Source organism: Saccopteryx bilineata, chromosome 3, assembly GCF_036850765.1.
Source record: "Saccopteryx bilineata isolate mSacBil1 chromosome 3, mSacBil1_pri_phased_curated, whole genome shotgun sequence".
Classification (NCBI taxonomy): domain Eukaryota; kingdom Metazoa; phylum Chordata; class Mammalia; order Chiroptera; family Emballonuridae; genus Saccopteryx; species Saccopteryx bilineata.
In genome coordinates, this window is record NC_089492.1 from 215,736,783 (window position 1) to 215,753,883 (window position 17,101).

Below are 17,101 nucleotides of genomic sequence, written 5' to 3' on the forward strand. Positions count from 1 at the left end.
TCAGGCTCTGCGTTTTGTTCGTATTGCTCAGAGAGACATGCCCTTTCCAATAAAGAACTTTAAAACAGGTGCTTTAACAAAGCAATGCAGTGTGATAGGTATAGCAGGGGTTATGCACTGCAGGACAGCTAATTCTGTCTAGAAGACAGAAGGAAAGAGGGGACAACTAAGCTGTACTTGAATGTTGGGTAGAGAGGAAAATATCCCAGGAGTAAAGAAAAACATAAATAAGTATATGTGAATTAGAAAATGAGTAACATTTTTTCAGCATTGTCCTTTTAGTCTCATGTTTTTATTTGTAGAATATTTTATTTTATTTTTTTGTGGCAGAGACAGAGATAGGGACAGGCAGATAGGATGAGAGAGAGATGAGAAACATCAATTCTTCGTTATGGTTCTTTAGTTGTTCATTGATTGATTTCTCATATGTGCCTTGACCAGGGGGCTACAACAGACCAAGTGACCCCTTGCTCGAGCAAGCGACCTTGGGCTGAAGCTTGTGAGCCTTGCTCAAACTCGATGAGCCTGCGTTCAAGCTGGCGATCTAGGGGTCTCGAACCTGGGTCCTCCGCATCCCAGTCCAACGCTCTATCCTCTGCGCCATCGCCTGGTCAGGCAATCTCTAGAATATCTTACAGACATATTTAGTTGCAACTCATGGTAATAAATATGATTTACTTCTTGCTATAGTATACACACCCACACACACTGCACACACTGCACACACCACACACATAGAGACATACAAAAGTTTCAAGACACGGTACTTGTAGTTAATACTTTTTATACTATATGTAATGCAGTCTGGCACTGTTATGTTTTCATCTAGTCCATTCTATTATTTTATTTAAAAATGGTTATTGAGTTTCACTAAATTGTGTTTATTACCCTCTGTGGTTCATGATCTGTATTAAAAACAAAACCAAACAAGCAAAATCCTGTACTAGAGCTCAGAATTCATAGGAAGACCCCCTTCATACCTAATGAACAGATTTGCAAAGTAACTATATGGTGCTTTCTCAGCAGGGTTTCAAGATTCTAAGAAAAATATTGATGGCTTTAGCATATTTGCAATTCAGAAGGCAACATGGTGTATTACAAAGGTTTTGAGAATTGAGCAGACTTGTCCAAGTCTTTGACAAGTTATTGAACCTCTCTGAATCTCATATTTCTCATCTGTAAAATGGAATTAATAAAAATCTATTAGGACTAAATGAAATAACATCTGTTTTTAACATGACTCTCAAACTTGGCTATAGCTTTAAATCATCACAGGGGAGCTTTAACAAATTTCAATGCTCAGGCTGTGTCCCAGACCAATTACATTGGAATGTTTGGGGTTGGGACATAGGCATCCCTGTTTTTTTTTTTGAAATTTTATTCTTGAATAGCAGTTCTCCATATCTCCCATACTCCAGCCCCTGACAACCACTATTCCTTTCTCTGTTTCTACTTGTTTGACTATATTAGATTCCTCATAAAAATGCTAGCATGCAATATATCGTGGCTATGACTCACTTGTTTCACTTTCCATATTGTTCTTCAGATTCATTCATATTGTTACATAGGGCAGGATTTTTCAAGCTGAATGGTATTGCATTGTACACACACACACACACACACACACACACCACATTTTCCTCACTCATTCTTCCATCAGTGGATATTTTAGTTGTTTACACATCTTGGTTATTGTGAATAATGCTGGAGTGAACATGGAAGTACAAATATCTCTTTGTAATCCTGACTTTATTATTTTGGGTAAATACCCAGAAGTGGTATTGCTGGGTCATGTGGTAGTTTTATTTTTAATTTTTCGAGGACCCTCCCTACTGATTTCATAGAGGCTGCATCATTTTATATTCCCACCAACAGTGTGCAAGGGTTTCAGTTTTTTTCTCATCCTCACAAACACTTGTTACCTTTTCTTTTTTAATATAATCATTCTAACAGATGTGAGGTGAAATTTCATTGTGTTTTTGATATGGATTTCTCTGATAAATTGTGACTTTTAGCATCTTTTCATACACCTGTTGGCTATTTACATGTCTTCTTTGGAGAAATGTCTATTCAAGTATTTTGCCTGTTTCTTTTTTATTTTATTTTATTTTATTTTTATTTCTTTTTGAAACGGGGAGAGACAGTCAGACAGACTCCCGCATGCGCCTGACCGGGATCCACCTGGCACGCCCACCAGGGGCGACGCTCTGCCCACCAGGGGGCGATGCTCTGCCCCTCCGGGGTGTTGCTCTGCTGCGACCAGAGCCACTCTAGCGCCTGGGGCAGAGGCCAAGGAGCCATCCCCAGCGCCCGGGCCATCCTTGCTCCAATGGAGCCTTGGCTGCGGGAGGGGAAGAGAGAGACAGAGAGGAAGGAGGGGGTGGGGATGGAGAAGCAAATGGACGCTTCTCCTATGTGCCCTGGCCGGGAATCCAACCCGGGTCTCCCGCACGCCAGGCCGATGCTCTACCGCTGAGCCAACCGGCCAGGGCCTATTTTGCCCATTTCTAAGTTGGTTTATTTGTTTCTTTTGTTTTGAGTAGAAGGAGTTCCTTATATACTTTGGATATTAACTCCTTACCAGATATATGGTTTGAAAACAAATTTATCCACTTTGTTGGTTGTCTTTTTACTCTTTTGATTGTTGCATTTGCTATGCAGAAGCTTTTAAGTTTTTCATAGTCTCACTTGTCTACCTTTGCTTTTGTTGCTGGTGCTTTTGGTGTCATATCTCAGACATTATTGCTAAAACCAGTATTATGAAGTATTTTGCCTATGTTTTTCTTCTAGTGGTTTTAAATCTTATATTTACATCTTCAATCTATTTAGAGTTGATTTTACTTTCTATGTGGTGTAAAATAAGGGTCCAAATTCATTTTTTTCACATGTGAATATCTAGTTTCCCAACACTTTTTTTTTTTTTTTTTTTTTGTGACAGAGAGAGGGACAGATAGGGAGAGAGATTAGAAGCATCAATTCTTTGTTGCGGCACCTTAGTTGTTCATTTACTGCTTTCTCATATGTTCCTTGACCCAGGGCTACAGCAGACAGAGCAAAGAGACCTCTTGCTCAAGCCAGTGAGTGACCTTGGGCTCTAGCCAGCGACCTTTGGGCTCAAGCCAGCAACCATGAGGTCATTTCCATGATCCACGCTCAAGCCAGCAAGCCCACACTCAAGCTGGTGATCCCGCGTTCAAGCCGGATGAGCCCGTGCTCAAGCTGGTGACCTCAGGGTTTCAAACCTGGGTCCTCTGTGTTTCAGTCTGATGCTCTGTCCACTGCACCATCACCTGGTCAGGCTAACCAACACCATTGTTGAAGAGATTATCCTTTCCCCATTGCTTATTGCCATATTTACATGGATTTGTTTCTGGGCCCTCTATTGATCCATTGGTTTAAGTCTATCCTTATGCCAGTATCATATGTTTTAAACATGATAACAATATATTTTGAAATTATGATGTGTAATGCCTCAACTTTATTCTCCTTTCTTAAAATTGTTTTAGTTTTTTGAGAGTCCTTTGTAGTTCCATCTGAATTTTAGGATTGCTTTCTCTGTTTCTGAAAAGAATACCTTTGGATTTTGATAGACATTGCATTGAATATATAAATCATTTTGGGTAATATGAGCAGTTTAACAATATTAAGTCTTCCAACCCATGAACTTTGGATGTCTTTTTATTTATTTGTGTTTTTTTAAATTTCTTTCATTAGTGTTTAATATTTTTTTCCCAATGATATGTGTGAGAGAGTGAGAAGAAGGAAAAATGGGGGGAGAAGAGAGAGAGAGAGAGAGAGAGAGAGAGAGAGAACTATCAACCCCTTCTACTTAATTGTTCTATTTAGTTACGTGTTCATTGATTGCTTCTCATATGTGCCCTGACTGGGGGTCGAACCTGTGACCTTGGTGCTCTAGGACTGTGGTCCCCAACCTTTTTAGGGCCACGGACCGGTTTAATGTCAGAAAATATTTTCACGGACTGGCCCTTAGGGTGGGATGGATAAATGTATCACGTGACCGAGACAAGTGTCAAGAGTGAATCTTAGACGGATATAACAGAGGGAATCTGGTTATTTTTTAAAAATTAAACATTGTTCAGACTTAAATATAAATAAAACAGAACTAATGTAAGTTATTTATTCTTTCTCTGCAGACCGGTACCAAATGGCCCACGGACTGGTACTGGTCCACGGCCCGGGGGATGGGGACCACTGTTCTAGGACAACACTTTATCTACTGAGCCACCTGGCCAGAGCTATTTAATATGTTTTTAAATGTATAAGTCTCTCATGTTTTAGTTAAATTAATTTCTAGGTATTTTATAGGAATGAGTATTTTTTAAAGCTTCTCTGGTGCAGTCTTTGTTGAAATGCCTGATTATGTAGCCTATAGCACAATGTGTGGAACATGATAGGTATTTGATACATGTCCAATTCCCTTGATTAATAATATCAACAGTAATATATAGCTAACTCTTCTGTGGGATCAGTGCCTGTGTTCTAGGTACTGTGCTAAATACTTTTCATATCATGTAGAAAATACTATGCTTTATTTTCATTATTATTCTGTCAAATAATAGAACAACATGGCTGAGAGAAAAAGAGAGAACATGACTTACTAGAGAGGAAAATGGCTACTTTAATCATTAGCAGCTCAGTTACCCATGTAATTATTTCAGTGAATTAGAAGAACTGGCTTTCATTGAACAGCTTCAAAAATAGATTGGAAACTTTAAAAAAATATTTTAGATTCTAGTTTAAACTTTTCACAATGACTTACATGGCAGGTGTAACATCAATTTTGATAATACCTCAAACATAACAATTCTAATTTTTGCAGAAATATATTGATACTATGTGGTAGATTGTGTCTTATATATATATATTTCAGATAGTAAAAAGAGTGAGCATTAACCTACCGATGCTTCTGCCATATTATTCACTTTACCCCCAAATCTATTAGGCTTAATATTATGATGACAAGACCATTTTTATATTTTTTTATTCATAAGGTCTATATTTTTTCCATTGTATTAAATAAAACTAGTTAGTAGTCTGCTGGTATGCTTTTTGATATTGTTTTTTTGTGTTGATTTAGGTCTTAAAAAACTTTATTATTTGATCTTAGAAAGCTTAATTATTTTTCAATATGAGTTTTCTATAATAACTGCTTTAAAAAGAACATCTAAATGACTTCAAATATATAACATTATTTTTCTATGCATTTAGGTAAGAATTTACTTATTTTTGTTAAATTTTTAGTTTGTCTCATAGTTTTCAATAACAGCTTTTATAATGGTGACTGAAAAACATTTTTTTTTAAATGGACACATGTGTTCCTTACACGTAGTATATATTAAAAACAAATATTTTCCCCATGTCAAGGAAGTGGATTTATACATTGCTGTATCAATTTTGCTTAGATGAAATGGATGCTTATCTTACATTTTTCTTTATGAATGTTTTAAAAATTTTATATAGGAAATTAAATTTAACAGGATGACATTGTTCAATAAGAGGACATAGGTTTCAGGTAAACATTTCTATAGTATTTGAACTGTTGATTATGTTGTATACCCTTCACCCAAAGTCAAATAAATCATTTTCCGTCACTGAATTTTTTTGAACTTACTCAGTTATGAAAACATTTGTAAGATACCTATACTTCTAAATCCAAATGAGTTAATAGAGGTAAGGCTTTTAGGTAAGGACCTGGTGCTTAGTAAGCATTTAAGACATGTTATTCATTGTTCATTGCCAGACATACAAAAATGCTAATGCAAAAGTGTATTATGATATAGTCAGATAATTGCAGAATAACTGAAAGAATTTTGGGTTTGTGACTGGTGAAATTTTGTATTCCTGCCTGTTGGTGCAACTAAAAATGAAATGCTTGATACGCCAAGTGACATCATATATTTAAAGTTCTTTAAAGGTCTTTAACTTTGAAGTGTCTTATTCTAGGAGGGGAAATTCGCTTTTCTGAGATTATTTTACAGATAATTTTGTTTAGAAAGCTTTACTATGGCCTGACCTGTGGTGGTGCAGTGGATAAAGCGTCGACCTGGAAATGCTGAGGTCGCTGGTTCGAAACCCTGGGCTTGCCTGGTCAAGGCACATATGGGAGTTGATGCTTCCAGCTCCTCCCCACCTTCTCTCTCTGTCTTTCCTCTCTCTCTCCCTCTCTGTCTTTCTCTCTCCTCTCTAAAATGAATTAAAAAAAATTAAAAAAAAGAAAGTTTACTATTAATGACATTGAGAAAATTGAAGAATTATAAGCCTAAAGAAATGCTTAATCCTTTACTTAGTCTTTGTAGACACAAGATTACATTCATTCAATAACAATAAAACAGTTTTCAGGGGAAGTATTAGAGAATGGAGAAACATTTTCTGAATGTAGGTTCTGAATGAAGGATTGTTTCTAGGACATTCCAATATGATAAACCCTAAGCTAGGAAAAATATACTGGGATTAGATTCTAGAGTTTGTGAGAAGCACCTAAATCATTGACTTGAATCTCATGAGGACTGACATGTGTGTTAGAATGATTATTTGCCATGTGGTCTCATTCTTCTGTCATCATTCTCAAGTTATCTCTTTTGACATGCGGACTATAAGAGTTTCTTATGGTTGAAAATCAAATCTAGAATATGCTACACGGATAGGTTGTAGGACAGCATTGTCAGACACTGTTTCACTCAGATTAATGACTAAGCGTATTTTGTAGAGGCTAATGAAATTGTACATTCTTATGTGACTGATAAAACTTGCTTGATTTCGCTAAACAGAAAAATTTAACTTTCAGGCCCTTCCTCCCATCCTCTTCTTTTTGTTTTTCTCCTTTATTCTAGTCTTTTGTTCTTTCTTTCATTTCCTTCTAAAAAATTAACTGTATTCTTATGAAAAACTTTTCTATATAAATATGGTATGTCATACATTTTTTTTCTAGTTTAGATTTTCTTTTATTAAAAGGCTTGAGATGTTAAAATGGCACTAATGTAAAACAAGCCAAGACATTGGTCATTAGCATGAAACTGTGTTTCCAGTGCTGTGCTGTGTCTTCCCATCACCCTTATTGAGTTTGAAGATATCGTGCTCCTACAGAGTTTACTGCAGAGGGCCGTCATAGTTGGAGAGATTTGGTGAACGTGAATGTGGACAGTAGTATAGGGGTGAATTTGAGACTTGCTTAGAGGGAGTAAAGGGATCAAGTTTTTGGAAACAATGATCTTTAAAACAATTTTTTTAATTCATTGATTTTAGAGAGAGAAAGGAAGGGAGAAAGAGAGAGAGAAAGAAACATCGGTTTGTTGTTCCATTTACCATATTTCTGCATTGGTAGATTATTGTACATACCCTGACTGGGGATTGAACCCACAACCTTGGTGTGTTGGGATGACATTTTAACCAAATGAGCTACCCAGCCAGGGCTCAAAAACAATGATCTTGATGGATACGGATTCTAACTTTAACTGGTACCAAGCATGACCTTAGGCAAGTCAACTAACTTTAAATCTTAGCTTTATTTGTCAAATGGAAAAATAAATTTAAAACTTAAATACAAAATGAAAATGGTCTTATGGTGTTATGAAGGGCAAAAAAGATTTAGAGTGTTAATGCCGAAGTAAAATTGTTCTTTGCTCAGGTGGTAAGATGTCAGGCTCACCACTTATGACAGTGTAGTGGTGTTACCAGATAGTAACTGGCAGAGCTGGTGTGCCTCGGGCTGGCCTGCAGTGTGTGGCCACGCTCTTGACTTCGTGTAGGAAAGATTTCACAAAATGAGCCCAGGGAATTTTTTTATTTTATTTTATTTTTATTTTTTTGTATTTTTCTGAAGTTGGAAACGGGGAGGCAGTCAGACAGACTTCCGCATGCGCCCGACTGGGATCCACCCGGCATGCCCACCAGGGGGCGATGCTCTGCCCATCTGGGGTGTCACTCTGTTGCAACCAGAGCCATTCTAGTGCCTGAGGCAGAGGCCATGGAGCCGTCCTCAGTGCCCGGGCCAACTTTGCTCCAGTGGAGCCTTGGCTGCGAGAGGGGAAGAGACAGAGAGGAAGGAGAGGGGGAGGGGTGGAGAAGCAGATGGGTGCTTCTCCTGTGTGCCCTGGCCAGGAATCGAACCCGGGACTCCTGCACACCAGGCCGATGCTCTACCACTGAGCCAACCAGCCAGGGCCTGAGCCCAGGGAATTTTGAGAGTATGTTTATTAAACCTGGGGACGGTGAAAAAGGAAGGGCTTATGATAGAAAAAACAACAGCAGAGAGTCTAGGTGGGGCTGTTTTGGCTCACTGGAAAATTAGAGAAAAGGGGGACTTGGAGGCAGATTCAGGGTGTTAGCCGGGAGCAGCTCCACTGTCCATTGCTCCTTTGGTTTCTAGTCTCATGGAGACCCTTGGAGTTTAGGGGATGCAGGCCTGAGAGCAAAGGAAGACGTGGATGTGATCCTCGGAGGGTGAGTGTGTCCTGGGTCATTCATCTTGAGGGTTTTAAAGCTTAGGGGAGGATCTCAATAGAATATTCATCAGCTTTATGCTGATGTACCAAAATGAGATTTATTTTCTTCATCTGTCCTTGGGTGTGGTTGACATAAATGTCATTAATTGGGTTATTGCTATCTATATCTCTGAGCTGGGTGATTTAAGCTGTTTACCCTCTGGTTAGGGAAAAGTGTAAACCGTATTTACTCTTATGTGTATGGTGGCTAGGATTTTAAGAGGAGATGAAAGTGATGGAAACAAGTAGGTGGGTTTCAGGTATATTTAGAAGATAAGGAAAATAGGACTTGGAGCTGGATTGCTAGTGTTTGAGGAAGTAGAAGATGCCCAAGATTATGAGTTTGGTCTGATATTTTTAGTTCATGGTTACATTGAGAATATTCAGATGGAAATGTTCAGTAACAGTTATGATATTAATATAGCAGATATGATATTGCTGTAGTTGTAGAAGCATCTGTATTAGTTAATATTATCACTGTCTTACTTTCTGGAGGCCTGAAACTATTGCTGATTTATTTATGGGCAGTCAGTGCACTGCTCATTCTCTGACATAGAGTAGGATTGATTTTTTTATATCTCGTTCTTCCTCTTTCACTACATGTTATTATAATCACACATTCTCTGCTCTTTTCTGAGGGCTAACCTCTGTACTTCTGCTTATTCTGTATCCTTCTTGTTCCTAGAGGACCCTCATTCAGGGATCAGTAAATTTTTCTGTAAAAGGTTAGGTGGTTTTTATTGCAATTCTTCAATCTTGCCTTTTTGGGACAAAAGCAGCCTGGATAATACATGAACAAATAAATGGTGGGGGTAGCTGTGTTCCATTAAATCTTCATTTACAAAACAAGCAGTGGTCTGGATTCAGCCTGGGGGCTATAGTTGGACCCTTGTGCTTAGTCCACTTGGTGTTTTATTTCTTTTATTTTTAGTTATTTTTAATCCATTGGCTTTCAATCATATTCAAGTTTTTTCTATCATATCACCTCCACCAAGCACCTTCAACTTTTCTTTAGACCTTTTTGCCTCTAAACTACGTATTATGTTTCTTTTCCATTATTTCTTTAAAAACTTTTAAATTAAATTTATTGGGGTGATATTGTTAATAAAATTTTATAGGTTTCAAATGTACAGTTAGTTATATAACATCGTCTGTATCTATATTACATTACATGTTTACCACCCAAAGTCAGATCTCCTTTTATTACTTTTTTATTTTTTGTATTTTTCTGAAGTGAGAAGCAGGAAGGCAGAGAGACAGACTCTCACAAGCGCCCGACGGGGACTTACCCGGCAAGCCCACTAGGGGGCGATTATCTGCCCATCTGGGGCATTGCTCCATTGCAACCAGAGCTTCTAACGCCTGAGGCAGAGGCCAAAGAGCCATTCTCAGATCCCAGGCCAACTTTTCTTCCATTGGAGCCTTGGCTGCAAAAGGGGAAGAGAGAGACAGAAAGGATAGGGGGAAGGGTGAAGAAGCAGATGGGTGCTTCTCCTGTGCGTCCTGGCTGGGAATCCAACCCAGGACATCACATGCCAGGTTGACACTCTACCACTGAGCCAACAGGCCAGAGCCATTACTTCTTTTTGAAAAAGATATTTATCAATTGATTAATTTTAGAGAGAGAGAAACATTGATTTGTTGTTTCACTTATTTATGCATTCAATGGTTGATTCTTGTATGTGCCTGCACCGGGGATTGAACTGCAATCTTGGCATATCCATTTGGGATATCTAGCCAGGGCCTTTTTCTACTACGTTTCGAAGGTCATCTTTTGCTGCTTTTATTTAATTTTTTTAAAATTTATTCATTTTAGAAAGGAGAGAGAGAGAGAAAGAGAGAGAGGAGGGGGGATGAGCAGGAAGCATCAACTCCCGTATGTGCCTTGACCAGGCAAGCCCAGGGTTTCAAACCGGCAACCTCAGGGTTCCAGGTCGATGCTTTATCCTCTGCGCCACCACAGGTCAGACCTACTGCTTCTATTTAGTAAGCCCTTAGTAATCTGACTTTTCCTGTTGTCTCAAAAATAATTACGGACCCCAGTCTTTTAAATAAGGTTACTTCTTGATCTTCCTTTTTGATCTTTCCTTTTGTAGTGTTTATGTGATTGCTTATACTTTACCATTTGGAATACTATAGCATGTTTTCCCTTTGCCTTCTGTGACTCTGGAGTCTCAGTCTCCTCCTATCTCTAATGGTTGTATATCACTACCTTTTAAAAAACTGCACACACAAAAAATGTATATAACATAAGTAGTGTAAATTGCATAAATCTTAAGGGTACAGCATGATGGATTTTTAAACATGCAAACATTTGGGTAGATATAACCCAGATAATGATATAGAACATTTCTAGCATCCCAAAAGCTTCCCTCATGACTCTTCTCAATCAATTACTCCTGATCCTGCCAAGAGGTAACCTTTATTCTGACTTCTATAACTTTAGATTTATTTTTTCCTGTTCTTGAACCTCATTTAAATGAAATCATGCAGAATATATGGGCATACTCTTTTGTGACCAGCTTCCTTTACTCGCCATTACACTGTGATAATAATCCATGTTCTTGTGGTAGCTGTAGCTCATTCTTTTTAAAATTGCTGTCGAGTTTTCCATTGTATGAATATACCACAACTTATTTAATCTTACTCTTAGTTGATAACTGAGTAGTTTTGTTTTTGGACTACTATTAGTAATACTGTTATGAACATTTTTGTACAGGTCTTTTAGTAGACTTATGCCCTTACTGGAAATGTTAAAATTTTGAGATAGAAAATACCATTAAACTTAAAATGTTTAAAGGAAAAGCTTTGATTTTATGGATCTGGAGGTTTCTGGAAAGTTCGGAACTAAAGATAGATTGTCTTAGTGCCTTTTTCACATCATTCCACTTCTTTTATCTGCCTCTTAGTTTTTATTTTTAGGATGTCTAGGACTGTCATGAGCAGGGGGACTGGAATGGGGAGTTTACTAATAGAGATAACAGAGGCATCAAACCCTAACAGCAAGGACTTACTAAGGCCCATGTGTGAAGAACTAAAAGGTAAGTCTGAATGGGCTGTTACGGCAGGGTCCACAGAGCTTTCAAGGCTGGGATGCACAACTGAGAGCCTAGCAAGTACGGAGGAGTTGGCAGAGAGTGACAGGTTCCAGCAGGGTGGCACTGAAGGGTATTCTGTGGATGCAAACGACATGGGACCATTCTCTGTCAACTCCATTAAAATCACTTCAGAAAAAAGGAAAACACCAAACAACAATCTAAGTATGGAATCTAAACATGGAATGCCAGCTATGCCAATACAACAAGTAAACAGTAAATAATCCAGGCAACTCTAGTGTACTTGCTGTGTGTCAAGTCAAATCTAGTACCACCTACCCAAAACAGAATGCCATTTCTAAATCCTTCATATAAAAGCTGGATTCCAGCCTTGTGAAGAGTCATTGCAGATATTTTAACTCATTTTTTTTTTTATAAGATAACTGGGCCGTAGTAGATGATCTTTTTGGTTGAATTTAAATGCCATGTCTGGAATAGAGCCACCAGCAGGTAACTGGTAACTGAAACTTTGGATGTGGTAATCTAATTTAGGTAATATAATTTAGGGATGGGAGAGCTGTGGAGTAGATGCCCCCAGTGCCTTCCCCATATTCCTGGCACTTACCCACTTCCTCATGCTGTCCCTACTTTCCACTGCCTGCCAATGTCCTCCCCCCCCCCCCCCCCCCCCCCCCCCCCCCCGCCAAAAGCTTTTGAGGACTTTTCTGGATGCTGCAGTAGTGAGAGGCCCCTTGCCTTTCCAAACCTCCTTTCCCTAATTCAAGCCCTAGCCCCTAGGAGGGCTGGAAATGCCAAGGAATTAATACCTAACCATACCACAGCAGCCCTCAGCCAGTGATTGACCCTGGGGCTGGCTCCCTGACTTTCCTAGTGGATTACGCTCCAGCCGCCCACAATGTAGCTGGCTTTCTAGCATCCCTTCATTGGCTGCCTTCCCTTCCCCTGTCTCACTTCCTGGCTCCCCTGTTAGTGTCTCCTTCACTTCCCCAAATAAACACTTGGTATTAGGGTTTGTTTGGGGGTACCCAAACTAAGAGCTCTTGGACAATACCTGCAACTAAGAAGCATATAGGAGAAGAAATGCCTTTTTTTTTTGGTTGTTGTTGTTAGCAATTATTTTAATTTCAACTGCTTGTAATTTTTACTTGGATGTGCAGTTGATAATCTCAAACCTGACATGACCAAACTGAAACCAGAATTTAAAAAGGACTGTAATCTGGTAACAGTCAGTGGGAAAGGGGGATGGAGGTAGGTGAAGGCGGGCAAAGGGTGGGGAAGCGGAGGGGGAAAGAGACTTTGCTTGGGGCGGTGGGTGTGGGATTCGGTGTGCAGATGATGCTTTATTGAGTCGTATACTTGAAACGCATGTGATTTTGTAACCAACATCACTCTGATAAATTCAATTAAAAAAAGACTTTTCACATTGATTAGAAAAAGAAGATTTTTAGGATTTTGTCTGTGTGCTTTTTAAACTTTCTGTTTATATTTAAAAAGAAAATATTTTAAATACATCCAGTATGTACTGCATGTTCCTAATTTTCTGTGATTTGGAGTGTGCATAGCACCTCATACAAATATAACTTTTACTGTAACTTTACCGCTAGCTATTTTTATTTGATCTGAGTCTTGGCTTGATTCCTGGAATCTGGGATTGGTGAGTTTACACTTTGATTACTCAAGGAGTTTACCTCAGAGGTAGTTTAGCAAATGTTTCAAGTGTTCAAAATAAACGCAAAATGTTATAAATCACAATCAAAATCCTGTGTAATACTTAAGAATCAGTCTTTTTTGGAAGTAGCTAATTTTATAGATTTTTAAGAGTTTTTAAAAATAATACTGTAGTGAAGTACATTCTGGCATATGATTCATAATTAATGATTTTAATATCTTGCTTTAAAACATTCTGAGCTTTCAGGTTCTGGCCGGTTGGCTCAGCAGTAGAATGTCCACCCCGTGTGTGGAAGTCCCGGGTTTGATTCCTGGCCAGGGCACATAAGAGAAGCACCCATATGCTTCTCCACTCTTCCCCCTCTCCTTTCTCTCTGTCTCTCTCTTCCCCTCCTGCAGCCAAGGCTCCATTGGAGCAAAGTTGGCCTGGGTGCTGAGTATGGCTCCATGGCCTCTGCCTGAGATGCTAGAATGGCTCTGATTGCAGCGGAGTAATGCCCAAAAGTGCCCCTTGGTGGGCATGGGCATTCTGGGTGGATTCCAGTCTGGCGCATGCAGGAGTCAGTCTGTCTGCCCCCCCAACCCCCTCATTTCTCGCTTTGGAAACAAACAACAAACAAACCATTCTGAGCTTTCAAAAGCAAAACAAAACAAATGCAGTGTCACATGTAAAGTAGATAGGCGGTGAGTATATTTGTTTAGGTTTAATAAATTAAAGCAAGTATTCTACAATTTTTATTATTATTTGTGGTAAAAAGAATGATATTATTCAATTTATTACAAGTCATTTATATTCCTGCTCAAATAATTATGTGCCTCCCAGTGCAATAAAGTTCTTTATAGTCAGTTTTAAAGACCACACAACCCATCATTTGGCTATAACATAAGTCACTTCATTCCTCTTGGATACATTTAGCTAGTTTTCAGTTCCATGTAAAAATCGTGGCTTGAGGCACATTCCTGTTCACAAATGTGCTCCATAGTTTGGGTGGCTTTATAAGGCCTGATTCCTAGAATTGGATTACCAAGTCAAGAACATAAACATATTACATATATTAGACTTCTGTTATACTTCTAGTTGCTTTCTAGAATATCTTCTTTAGTGAGAGAGAAAAGTTATAGGCTACCTTAAAGTAAGTAGAATAATAAATTGTTTTATTTGATTTTATATAGTAGTTGGGATTTTAATTTACTGTGCTCTATTTTCTAATGTTAGTAGTAGTGAAGTCAGGGTTGTTCGTGAAGTGATGATTTATGTACTTAAATGTGATATATTTAATTTTGTGTTATATGAAATATTATTTGTAAATAACATTGCAGATTTAGTCATGTAACAGTAATTGGAGTCAGTATAATTTAGAGAATTGATCTTCAACCTTTTCCACCTCATGGCATACAAAATTCTATAGCACACCAAAAAATATATTTTTGCTGATCTGACAAAATAATAGGTATAATTTTGATTCATTCACATTGGAGGGCTATTGTGTTGGCTGTTGTCATTTTAATTTGACAATCTAAGGGAAAAGAGGTCAGTGCCCCTAACTAAATAGTCAAGTATTGCATGTTTTAAAAAGTCTTATGTCACACTGGTTGAAAATCACTCATCTAGAGAGTAAACTGCAAAATTTAATCACTGTCCATCTTGGCTAACATTATTTAGTATATTTGTGTTCTCTCTGGAAACCTAAATATTTTATTTATCAAGTTACTCTATTATCTATATGCTTAATTTATTAAAAGTAAATCTAAGGAGAGTTATGTAATCAGGATAATACTAATATTGAATATCATCAAATTGGTACTCTTAATACATTTTAAAGGGTATCCATGTTCACTCTGAGAAAAGAGTTGAAAACAATAAATAGAATTTTTTTCAGTGATTATTAAATATTAATTTAATTTAAGAAATACTTATGGAGTGCCTGCTCTGCTCAGAAGTTGTTTCTGCATACAAGAGAGAATAACTGAATATACTTTTCTTGTTTCTTATTAGGATAAGCATGTTCTCATTCTGAGAATAAAGATTATTTTATAATGAGATAAACATTGGTTTATCTTCCACTCATTCTTATCATAAAGAAGAAAAATTGGATAAATATAAAATTAAAGGATAGACAGGGAGACTTCTTCAAAACTACTTTAATGTTTATTATTAATATCCTCACTTCTTTGGATGAAGGGAAATTTCACTGACAGTTATATAGATTGAGATTCTGAAGTCAGCATTCCCACTTTTTCCTTCTTAGCATGAGATAGGAACTGGGCAGGGGGATAATCATGAGGAAGTCGTTAGCTTAGAAAGGTGTCTTATCATGGAAACAACCAAAAAGCCCTTCAATAGAAGACTGGATAAAGAAGATGTGGCACATATACACTATGGAATACTACTCAGCCATAAGAAATGATGACATCAGATCATTTACAGCAAAATGGTGGGATCTTGATAACATTAGAAGGAGTGAAATAAGCAAATCAGAAAAAAACAAGAACTACATGATTCCATACATTGGTGGAACATAAAAATGAGACTAAGAGACATGGACAAGAGTGTGGTGGTTACCATGGGTGGGGGGGGAGGGAGGACATGGGAGGGAGGGAGGGAGAGAGTTAGGGGGAGGGGGAGGGGCACAGAGAACTAGATAGAGGGTGGCGGAGGACAATCTGACTTTGGGCGAGGGGTTTGCAACATAATTTGATGACAAAATAACCTAGACATGTTTTCTTTGAATATATGTACCCTGATTTATTAATGTCATCCCATTACCATTAATAAAAATTTATTAAAAAAAAAATAAAAAAAAATAAAAAGCACTGGAACAAAAATCAAAAAAAAAAAAAAAAAAAAGAAAGGTGTCTTAGTTCCCTAATCTCAGTGTCACAAGAGGCTAAAAGAAATGATATCCTCACTGACTTTTGTTAGAGATTTTTAATAAAACCTCTTCTGCTTGGAACTCAGCTGCTCTACATTCTCGTCTAACTGGAACCCAATTGAGAGTCAAGAAACATACTGCTCACAAAAATTAGGGGATATTTTATAGCTTCATATTCATTTAGAAATATTCCCTACTTTTGGGGGCAGTATAAATGTAATTGACTTCTAATTAGTCAAAGTGTTGTAATGTCTTCATTGAAAACATGAATTTAGAAATAACAGGTTTGCCTTTAAGTCTCATGCTAAATTTCTCATCCTCTTAGTGGGTAGGTGAGGAGTGGAAATAATGGGTAAGGAGGGGAGAGGAAATGTGAAAATGTGAGGCAGCTTCATTTTGGTTTTAGGTGTGACAGAGGGTAGGTACTCATGACTCCTGTAATTTTCTGGTTCAATAATATCATAGCCACATCACAACCACAGGCAGCTGGAACATTGGCCTTCCATGATTATTTGCCACCGAGTTTGCTATTCTTTTCGATAATGCCCATGGGCATTGTGCTTTTCCATGCTTTGCTCAAAAATCATTTCCCTCCAGTAGCAAAGCTGCTGCTCTTCCTGCCTTGGCCAGCCCTGGAGGAACCACTGCACTGATGGAGCTGGATGGTGGTGGTGTGGGGGCGGCTCCAGCTCGCTCCTACTGTTCTAAACCCCAAGTTCAGTAAATTGTTTTTTAAATAAAAGCTTCCTCATTTCTTATATGCCTTTAGTAATTTTTTCCAGTTCTGAAATGGTAGTTTTTGACAATTTTATCTTTTTTTTAAAGAGAAGAATTGGTGAACTCCAGTATTTTGGAAGTTCTTTCTGGGTCTAATTTTAATTGGAGTGTTGAAAGTTATATTTTGAGTGAGCTCTGAATAGAAAACTTTAGTTCATTAGTGACCTATATAATACTTTGCGTTTCTTTCCTCAGGCCAAAGATTTTAGAATTTTAGAGCTAGAAG

At 38.0% G+C, this 17,101-nt stretch overlaps 1 protein-coding gene across 4 annotated transcripts in view; it reads left to right on the plus strand.

The window, feature by feature from the left end:
• TTLL7 (tubulin tyrosine ligase like 7) overlaps positions 1 to 17,101 on the plus strand; it is a 179,480-nt gene that overhangs the window by 17,220 nt on the left and 145,159 nt on the right. The gene's annotated exons all lie outside the window — the stretch shown is intronic.